This window comes from Pongo abelii, chromosome 7 (assembly GCF_028885655.2).
Source record: "Pongo abelii isolate AG06213 chromosome 7, NHGRI_mPonAbe1-v2.0_pri, whole genome shotgun sequence".
NCBI lineage: Eukaryota > Metazoa > Chordata > Mammalia > Primates > Hominidae > Pongo > Pongo abelii.
In genome coordinates this window covers 119616117-119636238 of record NC_071992.2, presented here as the reverse complement: position 1 = coordinate 119636238, position 20122 = coordinate 119616117, and the positions used below count along the sequence as shown (strand labels likewise).

The 20122-nt window shown below is 36.7% G+C and overlaps 1 protein-coding gene and 1 pseudogene across 45 annotated transcripts in view; one reads left to right on the top strand and one right to left on the bottom strand.

The window, feature by feature from the left end:
* Nucleotides 1-20122, bottom strand: part of RIMS2 (regulating synaptic membrane exocytosis 2) — a 773441-nt gene that overhangs the window by 624619 nt on the left and 128700 nt on the right. The gene's annotated exons all lie outside the window — the stretch shown is intronic.
* LOC103891371 (mediator of RNA polymerase II transcription subunit 21-like) overlaps nucleotides 5117-20122 on the top strand; it is a 70265-nt pseudogene continuing 55259 nt past the window's right edge.

The following is a 20122-nucleotide window of genomic DNA, read 5'->3' as shown; positions in this document are numbered from 1 at the left end:
AAATAATAAGAGCCATACATGAAAAAGCCACAGCCAATATCATACTGAATGGGCAAAAGCTGGAAACATTTTTCTTGAAAATGAGCACAAGACAAGGATGCTCTCTCCTACCACTCCTATTCAACATAGTATTGGAAGTTCTGGCCAGGGCAATCAGGCAAGAGAAAAAAACAAATGCTATTCAAATAGGAAGAGAGGAAGTCAAATTATCTCTGTTTACAGATGACATGATCCTATATCTAGAAAACCCCATTGTCTCAGCCCAAGATCATGTCCTTTGCAGGGACATGGATAAAGCTGAAAGGCATTATCCTCAGCAAACTAACACAGGAAGAGAAAACTAAATACCACATGTTCTCACTTATAAGTGGGAGCTGAAGATGAGAACACATGGACACATGGGGGAAACAACAAACACTGGGGCCTGTCGGAGCTGGGTGTGGAGAGAGGTAGAACATCAGGAGGAACAGCTAACGGATGCTGGGCTTAATACAAAGGTTGTGGGATGATGTGTGCAGCAAAACACCATGGCACACATTTGCCTATGTAACAAACCTGAACATCTGGCACATGTACCCCTGAACTTAAAATAAAAGTTGAAGGGAAAAAAAGGAGGCAGTTAATTCATGATGCATATGATACGAAAAATTAGGTACACCTAACTAAAGAAAAACTTCTACCTCATGTGGCACACATTTAGTGAGTCATTCTTGGGATTAATTGTCAGGCCTCTGAGCCCAAGTTAAGCCATCATGTCCCCTGTGACCTGCTCATACACATCCAGATGGCCAGTTCCTGCCTTAACTGATGACATTCCACCACAAAAGAAGTGAAAATGGCCCGTTCCTGCCTTAACTGATGACATTATCTTGTGAAATTCCTTCTTCTGGCTCATCCTGGCTCAAAAGCTCCCCTGCTGAGCACCTTGTGACCCCCACACCTGCCCACCAGAGAACAACCCCCTTTGACTGTAATTTTCCTTTACCTACCCAAATCTTATAAAACAGCCCCACCCATATCTCCCTTCACTGACTCTCTTTTCAGACTCAGCCTGCCTGCACCCAGGTGAAATAAACAGCTTTATTGCTCACAGAAAGCCTGTTTGGTGGTCTCTTCACATGGACGTGCATGAAATTAATATTATTCATTTTTTTAATATTCCTTTATTAAAATTAAATTATTCCTTCTACAGACCTATTAGTGTGTACTGCTTTCACAATATTGGGGAAATTAAGGGAGACTGGCCCAATATAGATCACTGAGTATCAAAATGAAATGACTGGATATTTATAAGGCAGAGAAAAATCATGCACAAGCATAATAAAGGCCTCTGAAATTTGGCTTCTCACAATTTCCTAGAACTTATCCTAAGAGGTAAACTTATGACTACCTGATCAGTTTATTAGTTTTTACCCTCTCAGAGGGAAACTAAGAATTAGTCATGAAAACTGGTCAGCAAAATCCTAGACTTTCATTAGAAGGCTATACCTAACGCTGTAAATTAAATTCTCTTTAGATCAAGTTGATTCACTTTTACACTGTGTTCATTTTTTTAATGATATAGTAATAAATGAAAGGCATACTCTTAGACATATTTGTGTCACAATAACAAATATAATTGGTATCTATTTCTATATTAACAATAAAATTATATCCTGTATTCTCTTTATAAAATTCAGTGTAATATCTTATTTGCAAGAATGAAAGTCATATCATTTAGTATTTAAATACAGTCACAAAATGGATTTAATATTTAAAAGATTATTTTAACACCAAATGTCATATAAACATTCAAACACAAGCAAACTATAGTGACACTGAATTCTATTTAGAAAACTTGCATTTCTTTGAGAAAAAGATAAAAATCTCTTTTTAGAACAAAACATTCACAAATACATAAAAAGATAATGGCAAAGAAAGATTACCATATGAGCTCATTAAAATGAAGAACAATTAAAATGACCCTTCACCAAATAATAGTATGCTAAAAACAAGAAATACTGAAATAAATATGTAAATGAGCTCATTTACTTGTTAAAGAACTCTTGGGTGAGAATCTGCAAGAAATCATGTTGCTCTTAGTGACAAGTTTTTATCATAAACATGTTGATATTAATCTAAAAATCAGTTTTCAGTTTCAAAATCTTTACTAGAAAACATAGGCATAAAAATCTAAATTATTAAAACTGGGTTTTGTAAAAACATCTGTATATGAAATGTATAACATTTGCATCATCCTCCCAAACAAAATATGTATAAATATTTAAAATGTTTATATTTTATATTTATGTTTTAAATAAATATTTAAAATGTCTTTAAATACAATTAAAAGTATAAAATTATTCTTCTCCTTTGCCAATATTTTAGATAAAATCACATTACAAAGTATCTCACCAAAATTAAAATGAGATCATGAATTAAAAATTGGTAATATGAGAAACTAATTACATCACCTATTTCTCTGACAATATGCTAACATTATTAACAGTGAACTCCTACATTCGTCCATTCCAAGAAGCTGATGAGATTCTAGTTTCCATTCTGACATATAAAGAGCTTGGAAATTATCACTCCCATCCTCAAAATGAGAAAAAAAGCTGAACTGAAAATCAACAACTCTTGTTAGCGTCATCAAGAAATTAATGTGACCTCGCAAACTGCTGCCACAAAAACTAAACAAACAGACGAATATAAAGTTGCACAGCTTACCAGAACCAAATGCCCAGGAGCAGAGGCCTGCAGGTGGAACCAGTATATCTACAAACACTTTATAATTCATTGCCAGAGGCTCAGGGTAGACTACTTCTAAGTTTCAAATTCTAAATCTTAGTTTCTCAGTCTTACGGGTGCCAACACACTTGCATAAGTTTTATCCCCAGAAGCTCTACCAGGTTCTCTCAGTGAAAATCAGAGAAAAATCCTGTCCTGTATCTAACAGGGGGAGAAGAAAAGTAACCATTTTGAAATGCACTTGAAGCTCTGTATTTTAACAACGTCTTCTCTCAAGGGAAACTATTTGATAAAAGATGGTGTTTTGCCAAAGCTTAACAGGCCTGAGGAAGGTAAATACCCAATTTCATCCTCCTCTAGCCTTCAATGTAGAAAATGGAAAATACCAAATTCCAGTCCTCTCTAGCCTTCAATGTAAGGAGAGGAAAATACTCAACTCAAGCTCATTGACAGACTGAGGCCTAATGACAGAACTATCATTAATGACAGAACTCCTCCCTCTACACTTACCACCAAATCAGTAGAGTTCTTATATAATAACAGGTGAAACAACTAAAAGAACTGCAATCCTCAGAAACTGTCTAGTAAGGAGTCAGTACAGAAAAACAAAGCAGCAAAAAATAAAAAAAGATAAACACAAGGACGATAGAAAAAATTTTAGCCTCTGACACCACAGCTACAATAAACAGTAAACACAGTCTAACTCTTGTCCAGATAAACATAAAATGTCATACTTAAGACCTAACTACCTAAGCTCCTTTTACCAAATAACCCTTCTCCAGCTTTCAATAACAAATTACAAGGCATTCTAAGTGGCAAGAAAAAAGTCTGAAGAGACAAAGGAAGCATAAATCAAATATGGCAGAAAATTTGGAATTGCTAGACTGAGAAAAATAGCTGTGGTTAATATACTAAGAGTTCCAATGTAAAACGTAGACAACATGCAAGAATACATTGGTACTATGAGCAAAGAGAGGGAAACTCTATGGATGAATCAAAAAGGAAATGCTAAAAATAAAAAATAATATAAAAGAAATAAAGAATGCCTTTGACAGACTCATCAACAGAGCAGTAGACTTGGCCAAAAAAACAATCAATGAGCTTGAAAATATGTCAATAAAAACTTCTGAAACTGAAAAACAAAAACACAAAAGAGTGAAAAAGATGGAACAGCATATTCAAAAACCGAGGGACAATTATAAAAACTATAACATATGTGTAATGGGAATAGCAGATGGAGAAGAAAGGAACAAAAGAAATATTTTAAGTAATAACAACTGAAAATTTTCTAAAATTAATGACAAACACCAAACCACGAATCCAGGAAGCTCAGAGAACACCAAACAGGATGAATACCAATAAATGTTTCAAATAAGAATATACTATTCAAACTGCAGAAAATGAAAGACAAAGATGACATTTTGAAAGAAAAAAAGCAAACACCTTATCTACAGAGAAACTGTATAAGAATTACATCAGACTTCTGTTCATACAAAAAAGAAAAAAGTAGAATGAAATATCTAAAGTGTTGAATAAAGAAACCAACCAACCTATAGGTCTACACTCAGTCAAATTATCCTTCAAAAGTGAAGGAGAAAGAAATATTTTCTCAAACAAACAAACATTGTAAAAATTTGTCAACAGATCTGCCTTGCAAGGAATATTAAAAAGAAGTTTTTCATTTCCTTCAGAAAGAAGGAAATTATATAGGTCAGAAATTCTGATGTACATTTAATAAAAGGAATAGCATTAGGGAAAGAACAAATAAGGGTAAAATAAAACCTTTTATTTTTCTTATTCTTAATCTATCAGTTTGTCAAATATGGAACTGTAGCAATACTGTATTCTGTGATAATATTTTATGGATAAGTGAAATAAATTACAGTGATGTTATACAGTACAGAAGAGAGGAATTGTGAATAATCTGTTACCAGGTTTACATCATTTGTGAAGTTGTACAGTGTGATTTTAAAATGGACTTCGATTCATTATTAATAAACACTTCAATCTCTTAAGCAACCACCAAAATAAAATTTTAAAAGGAAGTACAATTGATATGCTGAGAGAAAATAGAATCGTATAAATTGCTAAAATAAAGCAAAAGAAGAGAGAGAAAAATTAGAAGACAAAATAAGAAATAAAACAAGTGCAATAAATGCAACACAGTTACAAATAGAGTAACCATGAATTCAACTAAAAATAGTCACCTTAAACGTGAATGGTCTAAATATGCCAATTAAAAAGCAGAGACTATCAGAATGGTTGAAAACAAAAAGACACAATGTCTTAGTCCATTTGTGTTGCTATAAAGGAATACATTAGGCTGGGTAATTTATAAAGAACAAACGTTTATTTGGCTTATAGTTCTGCAGACTTTCTAAAAAGCATGGCAACAGCATCTGCATCAGATGAGGGCCTCAAGTTGCTTCCACTCATGGTGGAAGGTGAAGCGGTGCCATGCAGAGATCACATGGAAAGAGAGGATGCAAGAAAAAGTGGAGGAGGTGCCAGGCTCTTTCTAACAACCAACACTCAGGAGAACGAACAAGATGAGAATTCACTCACTCTCCACCCCTAAGAATGGCATTAATCTACTTATGAGGGATACACCTCCATGACCTAAACACCTCACATTAGGCTCTACTTCCCAACACTACCATACTAGGGATCAAGTTTTAACATGAAATTTGGTAGGGACAAACAAACAATACCCAAGCTATAGCATCACAGGATTGGGGAATTAAGAGAGGTTGATTGAAAGGTACATATATACAGTTAGACAGAAGAAATATGACCTAGTGTTTGATAGATCAGTACAGTAATAACAGTTTACAATAATCTATTGTGTATTTCAAAATAGAAAAGAATAACTCAAATGTTTCTCACATAAAGACAAATATTTAAGGTGATGAGCATCCCAATGACACTGATTTAATCTTACAAAATATATTAATGTATTAAATCATTACATACACCTCTAAAATTTGTATATCTCTTATGTATCAATAAGAAATTGAATAAATAAATAACACCAAGCAATGTATTGTCTCTACAAGAAACCCGCTTTAAATATAAACAAAAGCTAGAGTATCCACAGTAATTTCAAACAAAGCCAACTTTAGAGCAAGGAAAATTATCAGAGAAAAATCAAGGTATTTCATAATAATAAAAGGATGAATTCCTCCAAGAAAACATAACAATCCTTAATGTGTGTGTGCATAACAATAAAGTGTCAAAATACAGGAGGCAAAAATTGATACATCTGCAACGATGAAGAGATTAATCCACTGTTACAGATGCTCTTTACACAGCTATCAATAATTGACGTATACAGTTGGCAGAAAATCAGTGAAGATGCAGTTGAAATGAACAGCATAAATAAAATTGATCTAATGAACATTTTATAATGCTTCATCCAACAACAGCAGAATACACATTCTTCTCAAGCACCCAGGGAACATACACCAAGACAGACCACATTCTAGGCCATGAAACACCCTTTAATAAATTTAAAAGAATACACATCATTCAAAATATGCTCTGGGTTCACAGAGGAACTAAATTAGAAATTAACAGCAAAACTATAGTGAAAAATCTCAAAATATCTGGAAATTAAACCATACGCTTCTAAAAACACATGAGTCAACTCTCAAAATAGATTAAAAATATGCTTACCTAAATGAAAGTGAAAATACAACCGATCAAAACTTGTGAGATGCAGCTAAAGCAGTGCTTAGATGAAAATTTCTAGCATTTTAATGCATATAAGACATATCTACAATCAATAAAGCTTCTACTTTAGTAAACTAGAAAAAGAAAAGAAAATCTAAAGTAAGCAGAGAAAAATAAATAATAAAAGTTAAAAATCAATGAACTTGAAAACCTGGCATCTATAGACAAAATCAACAATACCAAAAGCCGCCTCTTTGAAAAGACCAATAGATTGATAAGTTCCTAGCTAGGCTAATCAAGGAAAAAAGAAAAGACACAAATTACTAATATAAAAAATGAAAGACAGTCTATCACTTTGATCACATGACATTAGAAAGATTTAAAAAACAGTAAGAACAACTATCCCAAATTTGATAATTTTGATGAAATGGACCATTTCCTTGAAAGATACAACATACCAATGCTCACAAAAGGAGAGGTCTACATCTATTTTAAAAATTGAATCATACATAAACCAAACAAATATATACCAAATCTATAAAAGGAAAACTATAAAACTCTGATGAAATAAATATAAGAAAATTTAAATAAATAGGGAAGTATGTCATGTTCATGGATAGAAAGACTCAACATTTTTTAAGATGTCAGTTCTTATGATTTGATCTATAGAAACATGGCAATCCCAACCAAAATCTCATCAAGTTATTTTGTGCATATCAACAATGACTCAAAGTTTATATAAAAAGGCAAAAGACCTAGCAATCCCACTTTCTAGGTATGTAGTCAAATAGAATGAAAACTTACGTTCACACAAAAACCTATACATCAATGTTTCTAGCATCTTTATTCATAATCTCAGAAAACTGAAAATAACCAAGATGTTAAGAGGTGAATGAATAAACAAACTATGGTTAAATCCATACAAGGGAATACAACTCAGCAATAAAAAGAAATAAACTACTGATATGAACAGCATGACTAAATATCAAATGTATTTTGCTAAGAGGAACAATTAAGAACTAAAAAGCTATATAAGGTTTGATTCAATTTATATGACATTCTGGGAAAGGCAAAACTATAGATAAAGAAAACAGAGTAGTGGCTAATGGGTCAATGAAAGAGGGAAGTATTAACTACAAAAGTCACACAAAGAAATTTTTAGAGTGTTGAAACTATTCTATAGTGTTGCTGGATAATTATGTGTTTGTCAAAACCCATGGAATTATGCATCACAAACATTAAATCTTAATGTTTGCAAACTTTTTCTTTTAAAAATCCCTGGAAGGAATACAAAGTGTGACAAATTGATCAAATTGTATTTAAAAGGTACAATATAAACTAGTTAGTTACAAGAGATCAGGAATAAAGGAGGTCTCCTAAAGAACATTAGGAAAGGATATTTTAACTAGATAACTGTAATACCAAAGACAAAAAATAACAATACATAAGCATTGTACTCTGGTAAATCTGTTTCCATACTATACAAGTTAGCAATTGTGAAACTATTCTACATTTATACTGGGGTTGAGCAATGAGCAAATAACTGCCACAGAATACAAATAAACAAAGAGAGGAGGCTAGAATGAACCCTGCCAGCAGTGCTAAATTTAGAGACAGACATATCAGTATAAAATCATGCAAATTTACATATTTTAAAGATAGATGATAGATGAATAAATAAATAGAGGTCAAGAAATAAATATAGATATGTGTGTCTACACAAGTTTATATATACAAGTATTTCCTCATTCTGTTTGCTGAGAGAGCCTAGAAACAGTGACATCCCAATTGCAATGAGCACATCTGGTACAAAGATCTTTGTTTCTAAATACCATCCTCCAATGAAAGATATTTTGAGAAATGGCTAATTTTCCAGGTAGACAGAAAAAAATACAAAGTTAACCTAGATTATCTTGTAATGCCAGAAAATGAGAAATTATTCAAAAACATAAAAACATGGAGTATGTCAAAAGACACAAAATCAACCTGAAAGAGTTCCCAATGGCCAAAGCTGGAACTATTTGAGTACGAACAAAAACTCCATATGGATTATAATGCTCCCTCAAAAAATAAATATCCATTAATCCATACTGATATACATAAATAAATAAATAAATAGAGGAGACGGCACATATTTCCCTTACAGAAGAGTGCCAAATAAGAAACATGAAAGGTATGAAGAAAATAGAAAGTCATCATTAGTGCATCACAGTAGTAACTGTTGCAGGTAAGATCCACTGATATATGCTACCATTAGAAATCAAAGCTTAAAGGAGAAGCAATATTTGCATAGCCTCAAGTATCTCCCCCCAAATATTTATTAATTACTGTGGTTTTGATGTCTAAAAATTATTTTACACGCTTTCTTCAAGTGGTGGAGCTTAATTCCTCTCCCCTCAAATAGGGACTGAAATTAGTGACTCACTTGCAACCAATATAAAATAAAAAAGAAACAATTATAACTTTACAGTGGAGAAAGCTGAGAGACACAACTCTAACTATATGATCAAAATTAACCCCCTGATATGATGTGATACCACTGTGGTATCCTTCCAAAAACTTCAAAACCCCAGTTGAATCGGGGGAAAAATCAAAACAAACCCAAACTGAGGAACATCTACAAAAATTGAAATTAAGGAACACTCTTTTCCTTTGTTTTCACAACTTTCATCAGTATTCTACACAAGTATCAAAATCATGAAAACAAGGAAAGAGTGAGAAACTGTCACAAATTGGAAGAGACTAAGGAGACGTGACAATTAAATGCACTTATCCTAGATTGAATCCTGGAAAAGAAAGTCAGTGAAATATATGGTAAAATTTGAATAAATCCTACAGTTATTTAATAGTATTGTACCAATGCTGTTTTCTTTGTTTTGATAAATACACTGTAATTGTGTAAATTGTTGACTGCAGAAACCTAGGTGAACAAGATACAGGAACTCTCTGAACCATCTTTGCAACTCTTCTAAAAATTTAAAATTATTTCAAAATGAAAAGTTAAAAATAACAAAAAACTTTCCCACAAAAAACTCCAGGCCCACATGGCTTCAATGGTGAATTCTATAGAACATTTTAAAAATAAGTAATACTTATCTTTCACAAGTACTTATCTTTCATAAAAATCACATTCATTTTCAAAAAATAGAACACATTCCAACTCAGTTTGTGAAGCCAGCATTATTACTCTGATAACAAAACTAGAAAAAGTAAATTCAAGAAAAGAAAGTTACTCATATCCTTAATGAACACAGATGCAAAAATTCTTAACACATTAGTGTGAAATTAAACTGTAAATGAGACTCCAAGCACTCCAGACTAGATGGACTCACTGTGACTAATAGAAGAAATAACAGAATTGAGATTACAGAACAAAGTGGCCATGGTGGAGTGAAAGAAGAGTGTTTACTTGCCTTTTGTTCATAGAAAAGGCAAATCTGGATAAACATCCTACTTTATGCCCATAAGCCAGAACAGTTCCTGTGACCAAAGCCAAGAAAAACTGGCAAGAAATGACCCACCACTAGCCCTTTAGAAGAAACATCTCACAGAGCCTTCTAGTTTGGGTCTTAGGAAGCCACCCAATCAAGGGCTCAACTATCTTGGCCAATCAGAACTAAACAAGCTTGAATCCTTCGTTTGCATAAAGAGATCTGATTGAGAACTTGGGTGAGAACTTTCCTTATGTGAGTAAACATTCCTTTTGTTCTTTAAAGAGCACACTTTCATTTTTTTTGAAGGCTGTGCCTCCCCAAAATGCAGATTGTTGTTGGCGGAGGAGGGGGTTTTATAGAAAAAAAGCAAGGGGAGTGGCCAAGATTGCCAAATAGAAGCAGCTAGTGTGCATGGCTCTCAAGGAAAGGAAGTTAATGGCCAAATAAATACAACATCTTCAACGACAACATCCAGGTACTTGCACTGAAATTAATCAGAAAAACAACCTGACCCAAAGAGAATGAAGAAAAGCAAGACAGGACAACGGCCCACCTGGGAGCAACACAGACCCAGGGGATTCTCCCCTGCACAAAGAAGCAGTGAGTGAATGAGTGACCCTGGGAAACCATGTTTCTCCCACAGATCTGTACAACCCTCAGTCAGGAGATCTCCTTGTGAACCCACTCAACCAGAGCCTTCAGTCTGACAAACAGAGCTACATGGAGTCTCGGCAGAGCAGCTGCTCTGGCATGCATGGACACCCCAGAGTGATAGACACTTACAATTTCTGACAAAAGTAGCTGCAGTTCCAGCAAACTGGGAGGTTAGACTTCTGTGCACACCCCTAGGAAAGAGACTGACTCCAGGGCACTGAGCAGCAACAGCCTGCAGGCCCCACTTCCACAGCACCTCACAAGATAAAACCCACTGGCTTGAAATTCCAGCCAGCTACCAGTAGCAGCATTGCACCTACCTAAGAAGGAGCTCCCAGGCAGTGGGACAGACCACCATCTTTCTGTTAAGGCATCTTAGCCGTTCCAGCCTTTACACTTTGGAGAGTGTGAGCTGACCTGGAGTAGAAGGGATCCACCAGCACAGCACAGCTGTTCTACCAAAATGAGGCCAGACTGCTGCTTTAAGGGAGTACCTGATCCTGTTTCTCCTCACTGGGCAAGGCCTCCCAACTAAGGCCTCCAACTACCCCCTGCCCAAGCTCTCCAGCCAAAAGAGATCTAAATTCCCCCTGGTACAGTGCTCCTAGAGGAAGGGGTAGGCTGCCATCTTTGCTGTTTGGACAACTTAGCCATTCCAGCCTTTAGGCTTCAGAGTGTGTGACATGACTGGGCACTGAGGTGGAACCCCAGCAAAGCTCAGCTGCTCCACCAAAATGTGGCCAAACTTCTTTCTTAAGCAGGTACTGATCCTGTTCCTCCTCACTGGGTAGGACCTCCTAACTGGGGTCTCCAGCCACTTCCTGCAGGTGTCTTTGGGACAATAAGAGATCGGTACCTCCCTGTGACAAAGCTCCCAGAGGGAGGAACAGGCTGTTACCTCTGCTGTCTCGCAGCCTTCACTGGTGACACCTCCAGGTTCTGGAAGATCCGAGGTGACTAGGGACTGGAAAGGGCACCAAGCATACTGAAGCAACCCTATGGAAAAGTGGCCAGAGTGTTATGTGGGTGCCCATTCCCATATCTCCTCACTGGGTGGGTCATCCAGGCCGGGGCCTCCAACCACACCCCACCAGAGCTATGGATCCAGTCAGTACCAACTCAGCTGGACAGAGCCTCCAGGGACAACTGAAAGCATCTCTGCCTTTTCAGATAAGAAAATGTTAAGAAACTTCCTTACCACCAAACCTGCCTTACAAGACATCTTAAAAGAAGCACTAATATAGAAAAGAAAGACCACTACCACCTAATACAAAAACAAACATAAACACAAAGACCACTGTTACTGTAAAACAAGCCACACAAACAAGCCAACATAATAACACACAAACAAGCCAACATAATAACCATACAAACAGGCCAACATAATAATCAGCCAACAGCACAATGACAGGATCAAATCCACATATAGCAAAACTAACCTTGAATGTAAATGGGCTAAATGCCCCACTTAAACAGCAAAGAGTAGCAAACTGGATAAAAAAGACCCAATGGTATGGTGTCTTCAAGAGACCCATCTCACACATAATGACACTCATAGGCTCAGAATAAAGAGATGAAGAAAAATCTACCAAGCAAATGAAAAACAGAAAAAAAAGCAGGGTTGACAATCCTCATTTCAGACAGAACAGATTTCAAAACAACAAAAATCAAAAAAGACAAGGAAGGGAATTACATAAAGGTAAAGAGTTCAATTCAACAAGAACACCTAACTATTGTAAATACATATGCACCCAACACAGGAGCAACCAGATTCATAAAGCAAGTTCCTAGAGAATTACAGAGACACAGACTATCAAAAAATAACAGTGGAAGATTTCAACACTCCACTGACAGAATTAGACAGATCATTGACAAGAAAACTAACAAAGATATTCAGAACCCGAACTCAGCATTGTACCAAATGGATCTCATAAACCTTCACAGAAGTCTTCACGCAAAAACAACAGAATACACATTCTTCTCCTCACCACATGGAACATACTCTAAAATCAACCACATAATTGAACATAAAATAATCCTCAACAAATGTATAAGAACTGAAATCACACCAAACACACTGTCAGGTCATAGAACAATAAAAATAAAAGTCAACACAATGAAAGTCACTCAAAATAATACAATTACATGGAAATTAAACAAAATGCTCCTGAATGATTTTTGAGTAAATAATGAAATTAAGGCAGAAATCAAGAAGTTCTTTGAAAATAATGAGAACAAAGATACAACTCACCAGAGTCTTTGGGACAAAACTAAGGCAGTGTTAAGAGGGAAATTCACAGCACTAAAAACCTACATCAAAAGTAAGAAAGATCTCAAATTAACAACCTAGCTTCACAACTGAATCAGAATTAGAGAAGCAAGAACAAATCAACCCCAAAGCTAGCAGAAGATGAGAAATAACAAAAATCAGAGCTGAATTGAGGGAAATCAAGACACGAAAAATCATTCAAAAGATCAACAAATCCAGCAGTTGATTTTTTGAAAAAATTAATAGGCCACTAACTAGACTAATAAAGAAAAGAGAACATCCAAATAAAAACAATTAGAAACGATGAAGGGAATGTTACTACTGATGCCACAGAAATAGGAACAACCATCAGAAACTACTACAAACACCTCTACGCACACAAACAAAAAAACTTAGAAGAGATGGATAAATTCCTGGACACATACACCCTTCCAAGACAGAGCCAGGAAGAAACTGATTCCCCGAACGGACCAATAACAAGCTCCAAAATTGAATCAGTAATAAATAGCCTGAAAACCAAAAAATGCCCAAGACCTGATGGATTCACATCGAAATTCTACTAGATGTCCAAAGAAGATGTAGTACCATTCCTACAGAAACTATATGAAATAACTGAGGGGGGAAGACACCTCCCAATTCATTTTGTGAGGCCAGCATCATCTTGATACCAAAACCTGGAAGAGACAAGAGAAAAAAAAGAAAACTTCAGGCCAAAATCGTTGATGAACATGATGTAAAAATCAGCAAAATACTTGCAAACTGAATCCAGCAGCACAAGAGAAAGCTAATCCACCATGATCAAGTAGGCTTCATCCCCAGGATGCAAGTTTGGTTCAACACCTAAAAATCAGGATGGGTATGGTGGCTCACACCTGTAATCCCAGCACTTTGGGAAATTAAGGCAGGTGGATCATCTGAGGTCAGGAGTTTGAGACCAGCCTGGCCAACATGGTAAAAACCCATCTATACTAAACATAAAAAAAATACAAAAAAAAAAAAATAGCCGGGCATGGTGGCATGTGCTACTCAGGAGGCTGAGGCAGGAGAATTGCTTGAACTTGGGAGATAGAGGTTGCAGTGAGCCGAGATCGCGCCAATGCACTCCAGCCTGGGTGACACAGCAAGACTCCATCTCAAAAAAAAAAAGGCCTGCCGCGGAGGCTCATACCTGCAATCCCAGCACTTTGGGAGGCTGAGGTGGGCAGATCACGGGGTCAGGAGATAGAGATCATCCTGGTTAACATGGTGAAACCCTGTCTCTACTAAAAATACAAAAAATTAGCCTGGTGTGGTGGCGGGTGCCTGTAGTCCCAGCTACTCGGGAGGCTGAGGCAGGAGAATGGCGTGAACCCAGGAAGCGGAGTTTGCAGTGAGCAAAGATTGTTCCACTCCAGCCTGGGCTACAGAGCAAGACTCTATCTAAAAAAAAAAAAAAATCAATCAATAAATATGGCTGGGCGCAGTGGCTCATGCCTATAATCCCAGCACTTTGGGAGGCCAAGGCGGGCAGGTCACCTGAGGTCAGGAGTTCCAGACCAGCCTGGCCAACATAGTAAAACCCTGTCTCTACTAAAAATACAAAAATTAGCCGGGCATGGTGGCAGGTGCCTGTAATCCCAGCTACTCGGGAGGCTGAAGCAGGAGAATCGCTTGAACCCAGGTGGCGGAGGCTGCAGTGAGCCGAGATCACACCACCTCACTCCAGCCTGGGAGAAAGAGCAAGACTCCGCCTCAAAAAAAAAAAAATCAATAAATATGATTCAATCACATAAGCTGATCTGAAGACAAAAAAACACATGATTATCTCAATAGAGGTAGAAAAGGCTTTTGATAAAATTCAACATTCAATCATGTTAAAAACTCTACTAGGAAATGAAGGAACACACCTCAAAATAATAAGAGTCATCTATGACAAACCCACAGCCAACATTATACTGAATGGGCAAAAGCTGGAAGCATTCCCCTTGAAAACTGACACAAGACAAGGATGCCCTCTCTCACTACTCCTATTGAACACAGTACTGCAAGTCCTAGCTACAGGAATCAGGCAAGAGAAAGAAATAAAATGCATATAAATAGAAAAAGATGAGGTCAAACTATCTCCATTTGCCAACTATATTATTCCACACCTAGAAAACCCCATAGTCTCTACACAAAAGCTCAGATCTAGCAAACAACTTCAGCAAAGTTTTAGGATACCACATCAACATACAAAAGTCAACAGCATTTTTAAACACCAACAATGTCCAAGCTGAGAGCCAAGTCAAGGACAGTTTCATTCAGAGCAGCCACAAAAAGAATAAAATACCTAAGAATACAGCTAACCAGGAAGGTAAAAGATCTCTACAAGGAGAATTACAAAACACTGCTCAAAAAAATCAGAGAAGACAAAAACAAATGTAAAAACATCCCATGTTCATGGATAGGAAGAATCAATATCATTAAAATGCCCATACTACTCAAAGCAATCTAGATTCAGTGCTATTTTTATCAAACTACTAATGACATTCTTCACAGAATTAGAAAAATCTATTTTAAAATTCACATGGAACCAAAAAAGAGGCCAAATAGCCAAGGCAATCCTAGGTGAAGAGAACAAAGCCAGCGGCATCACATTACCTGACTTTGAACTATACTACAAGGCTACAGTGACCAAAACAGCATGGTACTGGTATAGAAACAAGCACATAGACCAATGAAACAGAATAGTGAGCCCAGAAATAAGGCTGCACATCTACAACCATCTGATCTTCAACAAAACATACAAAAATAAGCAATGTGGAGAAGAATCTCTATGCAATAAATGATGCTGGGTTAACTGGCTAGCCATAAGCAGAAGATTGAAGCAGGACCCCTTCCTTACCCCTTCCTTACACTGTATACAACAATCAACTCAAGATGGATTAAAGACTTAAATATAAAACCCAAAATTATAAAAACCCTGGAATAAAACCGAGGCAATACCATCCTGGACATAGGAACAGGCAAAGATTTCATGGCAAAGACACCAAAGGAATTGCAACAAAAGCAAAAATTGACAAATGGGATCTAATTAAACTTAATAGTTTCTGCACAGCAAAAGAAACTATCAACAGAGTAAACAGACAACCTACAGAATGGGAGAAAATATTTGTGAACTATGCATCTGACAAATATCTAATATCCAACATCTACAAGTAACTTAACCAAATTTACAAGAGAAAAACAGGCAAGCCCATTAAAAAGTGGGCAGAGAACATGAACAGACACTTCTCAAAAGAAGACATACATGCAGCCAACAATCATATTAAAATAAAAAAAATAGCTCAATTCACTGCTCATTAGAATGATATTTTGGGCTGTGTTCTACCTGTTCTCACTGTTTTTCTTTTTTTGGTTCCTTTTTTTCCTGTTCTTTTGTGGGTTACTGCAGCATATTTTAATATTCTAGTATTTCATTTTATTTTATCTATAGTGTTTTGGGCACATCTCTTTTCATAGTTTTCTAGGAATATGTGTGTGTGTTTGTGTGTGTGTGACTTATCATAGTCTTTCAACGTCTTACGACTGTAAGTAGCATGTAGAAATCTTTTTTTCCTTTTTTTTTTTTTTTTGAGATGGAGTTTTGCTCTTGTTGCCCAGGCTAGAGTGCAATGGGACGATCTCAGCTCATTGCAACCTTTGCCTCCCTGGTTCTAGTGATTCTCCTATTATTTCCTATCTATCTGTTTCTAAAACTGCCTTTATTCATTCTTTTAGAGTAAGCCTGAGGTGACAAATGTTCTTAGATTTCCTTCATCTGAGAATGCTTTGCATTTCACCTTAACTCTTGAAGGATATTTTTGCTAGATTTAAGATTTTGAATTTATAGTTCTTTTGTTACAGCATTTCAAAAATGTAACCATTTACTTCCAGTCTTTATGGATTTTGATGAGAAATCTGCTGTCATTCAAAAAAATCTGCTGTTGTTCTTCTAGTCAAACTATTATTACTCCTATGTTAGGCATCATTTCTTTCTGGCTGTTTTCAAGATTTTTTTTTTTTGTCTTCAGTTTTCAGAAATTTGATTATGATGTGTCTCAGCCTGAATTTCTTTTGGTTTGGCCTGATATTGGTTCATTCAGTTTCTTGAATCTGTATGTTTATGACTTTCCCCCAATTTGTGAAGCTTTTGCTCATATTTCTTAAAAAATTTTTTTTTAGTTTTGTACTCTTCTTTTTTTCTGGGACTCTGAGGACACATATGTTAGATATTTTATTCCCCCTCTCCCTGCCTTCCTTTGTACTGCCAGAGTATCCAAGATGGTTCATTTGTTAATTTGTTTTTTCTGTTCATCAGATTTTAAAATTGGTATTACTCAGGTTTCAAGTTTATAGTTCATTTCCTATTTCATCTTGTTCTGCTATTGAGCCCATCTAGTGTGGTTTTTGTTTTGGTTATTGCATTTTGTAGTTCTAAAGTGATAGCCTTTTAATGATAGCTGCTTTAAAATATTTGTAATTAATCATCATCTATATCATCTTAGTGTTGGCATATGTTAATTGTATTTTTTCATTGGAATTGAAATTTTCCTAGTTCTCAATATGACTAGTAGTTTTAAATGGTATCCTGTACCTTTTACATATTATTTTATGACACCCTTCTTCCTATTTTTTACTTCCTGTTAGGTTGCATATACATATCTTAGCTTATTTTTGTGGGCTGCAGTTCAAATGTCAGTTTAGTTCTCAAAGCCTTTCCAACATGCTTCTGGTCTGCCCCACTTATGTGTTATCCTGAAGCCAATCTAAAATCTGGGAGTTATTCTATACCACTGCTGAGTTCTTAAAGCCTTTGCTGTTTTGATTTTGGTCAGCTTCATTCATTGTCTGTTCAGGGATCCGTCCAGGACTTCATATGCAGATTATAAAAATTCTTTCCTCTAACCCTCTCAGTAATCCTCCTTCAGCTCTCTAATTGAGAGGATATGGTATTCTGGCTCATTATTGCATCATGGGGATGGAGGAGAGGGTCTATCCACAATCTGTTGGCTGCAGCACCCAGTTGCATCAGGTGCAGGGTGGGGGCGAAGGGGTACTATCTCATTACTGAAGGGCAAGGATGCAATATAGTTTCTGCTGAGAGCCTGCATCTGGGAACAGGGGCCTCTCTCACTATTGCAGGGCAAGGATAAAAGGGCTCTTACCACAATCCCCACAGGTATGGGGAGGGTGCTGCTTTGTTTTTCAGGCTGTGGTTGGTGGACAGAGCTCTGCTCACAATCTGGGTAGCTGCAGTGCTCCGTGGGGAGGGGAAGGAGTCTATCTCTTTTCATGCCATTTTCCTGGAGCAGGCAAGTATAATCAAAATGTTTTTGTTCTGTTGGCTGTCCTTTCTCTGGTCCTTTAGCTAGAGACAGCAGGCTTTCCTTGGGACCTTTTTTTTTATTTCAATATGGGTCTGTTGATGTTTCTCGGTTGTGGGTCTCTTTAGTGCCCATGTTGGGGTATAGAGAGGGCAAAACAAAAAACCCCAGGGGCCAGCCACAGTGGCTCACACCTGTAATCACAGCACTTTGGGAGGCCAAGGTGGGTGGATCACCTGAGGTCAGGAGTTCAGCCTGACCAACATGGAGAAACTCCATCTCTTCTAAAAATACAAAATTAGCCAGCCGTGGTGGCACATGCCTGTAATCCCAGCTACTCAGGAGGCTAAGGCAGGAAAACTGCCTGAAACCGGGAGGCGGAGGTTGCGGTGAGCCGAGATCATGCCATTGTACTCCAGGCCTGGGCAACAAGAGTGAAATTCTGATTCAAAAAAAAAAAAAAAAGGGATCTCACTCCTACTCACTCCCAGGGGTTTTCTCTTGAAGTTCCTATCCAGTCCACTTTATTTTCTTTCTCTTGTAAGGTCTTCTATTAGTTGCTTTTTAATTTTGTCTAGAGTTTTAAAATTGTAATTAGTAGAGAAAATAAAGTGGAGTGTGCATACCCAACTTGTCTGGAACCAGCCATAGTTTCTTTTTTGTTCTCTTAATGTTTTGTTTCCTCACCTGTTTATTTTCCCCAACGCCTTATATAAAGTACCTAATTTGCTAATATTATAATGATTATACAAAATTAATTATAGGTAACTCTTGATTGTGAAATTGTTTGAGGTCTAGATAGCATACATGCAGTTGTTCAGTAACTCTGGAGAGCCTGAATCCATGAAGAGAGTTGTAAACTCGCCACCCAGTTACATAAAGGAGCAGGCGCATTTAGGTTTTGAAAAACACTAGATTAACATAAATTAAAAGCACCCAAAGTATGCTTCATCTAAATTTAAAGCATGAAGAAAGGTATAAATGATTATTTTTTCTACACCAAATAAAATGATCGGAACTGATTACTACTTTGGGTTGACAATCATTATGTTATATAACATGTTAAGTCAGTAGTTCTCCATTGTAAAACTGATCCCTCTTTTTACTTTCTTGATGAACTCTTAAAGGACATTTGTTGCGAGAAGTCAGGGACCCTGAACAGAGGGACCGGCTGGAGCCAAGGCAGAAGAACATAAATTGTGAAGATTTCATGGACACTTATCAGTTCCCAAAATTAATACTTTTATAATTTCTTATACTTATCTTTACTGCAATCTCTGAACATAAATTGTGAAGATTTCATGGACATTTATCACTTCCCCAATCAATACTCTTATAATTTCTTATGCCTGCTTTACTTTAATCTCTTAATCACATTATCTTCATAAGCTGAAAATGTACATCACCTCAGGACCACTATTGTACAAATGGATTGTAAAACATGTGTGTTTGAACAATATGAAATCAGCACACCCTGAAAAAGAACAGAATAACAGCGATTTTCAGGGAACAAGGGAAGATAACCAGAAGGTCTGACTGCCTGCGGGGTCAGGCAGAATAAAGCTATATTTTTCTTCTTGCAGGGAGCCTATAAACAGACGTGCAAGTAAGAGAAATATTGCTGAATTCTTTTCCTAGCAAGGAATATTAATAATTGAAACCCTGGGGAAGGAATGCATTCCTGGGGTAGGCCTATAGATGGCCGCTCTGGGAGTGTCTGTCTTATGCAGTTGAGATAAGGACTGGTCTCCTGCATACCCTCAGGCTTAGTAGGATTGGGAAATTCCAGCCTGGTAAATTCTAGTCAGACTGGTTGTCTGCTCTCAAACCCTGTTTCCTGTTAAGATGTTTATCAAGACAATGCATGCACAGTGGGACACAGATGCTCATCAGTAATTCTAATTTTTCCTTGCCTTGGGATCTTTATTGCCCTTTGAAGTATGTGATCCTTGTGACCTACTCCCTGTTTGTACACCCCCTCCCCTTTTAAAATCCCTAATAAAAAACTTGCTGGTTTTGCAGCTTGAGGTCACCATCAT